This window comes from Rhagoletis pomonella, unplaced genomic scaffold (genome assembly GCF_013731165.1).
Source record: "Rhagoletis pomonella isolate Grant_MI unplaced genomic scaffold, Rhpom_1.0 Rhpom_scaffold_00012, whole genome shotgun sequence".
Lineage (NCBI taxonomy): Eukaryota > Metazoa > Arthropoda > Insecta > Diptera > Tephritidae > Rhagoletis > Rhagoletis pomonella.
In genome coordinates this window covers 7,182,092-7,184,474 of record NW_023458566.1, presented here as the reverse complement: position 1 = coordinate 7,184,474, position 2,383 = coordinate 7,182,092, and positions in this window count along the sequence as shown.

The window sequence follows — 2,383 nt, the reverse complement described above, 5'->3', positions numbered from 1 at the left end:
ATTTTATTATTTTTCTAGTAACTTAAAAAAAAAAAATCCGGAGCATTCTATGACGGTTCCCATTAGCACCCATACGCGGCGTTAGTTTGTCAAAGGGCGTTTCTACATTTTTGATGCGTAACCTCGGCAGTACTTACAGTTGACCTGCTAATTGATTAAAACAAAATTTAACAAAGGGTTTAGTTATAAATGTTTTTGAGCTAACTACACACATACATACGTACAAAAGTTGCGTCGTTAGAGCTTGCCGGCGGCACATTGCTTATTGAAATAAGTTGGGAAGGTGTGTACGAATGGCAAGTAATTTGTCTTCGCAGAGGAAAAATTATCTTGCAATAAAATAATACATTTTTCATAAATTAATCTCTAAGACTTTAATTTTTTATTTCTTTTAATGGGTCAACTTATTAAAAACTAAAAATAAAGAAGCCCCACTTTGGGCTAATTGATTTTTTTATACTCGTCGCACGAATCCGTAAAATGTACAATTTTTTATGCACCGGAATTTATATTTAAAGATTTCCGCTAAAATATTTCGGAAAAATTCTAAAATTTATGTGAGCTGGATCGATTTGAAAATACCCACAAAATCTCATTATTTTGTTACCCTAGCTAAAATTTTAATGTAACCCTTTTAAGATCATCTGAGGTTATTTTTTAGAAAAATTACTTTGAAAACTAATAAAAATCCGAATTAGTGAGGTATTTCAAAATCGGTTTAGTTCAAGTAAATCTTAATATTTTAGCGAAATATTTTGGCGGAAGGCTTAAGATGCAATTCTGGCTAAGATAGATGAAAGTGTTTTGTAAGAAAATTGAAAGATTATATTATCTTAGTTTGAAAGATTTCGTTTATTCTTGCACGAAAGTCTTACAAAAAAGTTGCACAGGCAATTCGCATGGTGAAAAGCACTTGTATACAGTAGTAATGGTCGAGTGAACAAAGCTTGGCATTCGAGAGATCCGAGATTGGGTCTGCGGGCAGCCGAATTGTTTTTTCAATAAATTTTTTTCTTTTTTAATTAAATTAAATTTAAATTTTTAGATTTTATAGTTAAAAAATATGAATATCTCTTTTTTCAGTGACCATTTGATTCTGATTAAATAATCTTTTATTACACTAATATATAAACATGCCGACCCCAAGCCGGCATTAAAAACGATTGTTTGAAAAATATGTTTTTATTTATTTTATTTTATTTTTTCAATTTAATGTTTAGATTTTATTGGTTTAAAAATATATTTTTTAATTAAATTTAATTTTTATAAACTTTTGTTTCTTTCTTCTTTTTGGAAAAACATTTTTTGTTACTTTTTTACAAAATTTTTAGAGTTTATTGTTTGTTGTTTTTGTTAATTTCATTTAATTTTTAGGAACTTATTTAAGTTTTTCGTTTTTTGATTTATTTCTTTTTCTTTTGGTTTTTAAATTATATTATTTTAACAACAAAAATATTTTTTGTCAAGTTCTTTAATTTTTAGGAATATATTTTGTTTTTCAATTATAGAATTGACAGTTGTCTTACGTTAGACTTTTGTCTTTTGAAAGACTGTGTTGAGCTGAAAGACAGTTGTCAGAATAGCCCTGTTAAAATATAATAAATTTCATAGTTCCCATGGAAGACAGGTACCGTTTTTTTGTGTGCGAAGTGATGCACCGTAATGTACATAATATGCAAATAAATAATATGCTAACAAAGTAACTATACAAATTTTTCTCAAATTTTAATTTTTTATTTATTTTTTTTAAAGTCAAGCCTTCTACTAGAGGGTAATATTTATTGCACTCATCAACACTTCACACGATATGTCTCACTTATTTAAATTTGTCTTAAATTTAAAATTTATTTTAAAAGCTTAGGCCTCTAGCAAGAACAAAGGCTGCATTGACACGCATCTACTTGTACCTTGGACAATAAAAAAAAAAACACACAAACACATGAATTCATTTCAAAAGAAATCGAAAGTGATGTGTGTTTCTAAGTATTCATTATCTTAGTTTTTCTTTCTTCGCTTGCCATAGAGTGTAAAATATTAGCGATAGCAACAACTTCAACCGCCAAAGTCAAAGCAGACAGAAATGAACAAATTGACACAAATGGAGCATCAATGATGGCAACAGAAGCAGATGTCAAAGCAACAGCTGAAGAGACGCTATAAACGCAATTATGAACGATTGTTAAATGGCCTAAAAAGATGTGAAATATACGAAAAAGCAATAACAAAAAATAAAAATAAACTAATTAGAGAGTGGCACTGTTTGACGTTGGATATTTTGAAAAATTTAATCAGTTATGCTAAAAATAACTTGGCGTTTTTATTCATTCATCACTGCAAAGCATTTAACAAATTTAAATAATTACATAGATTTGCATAAATTGCT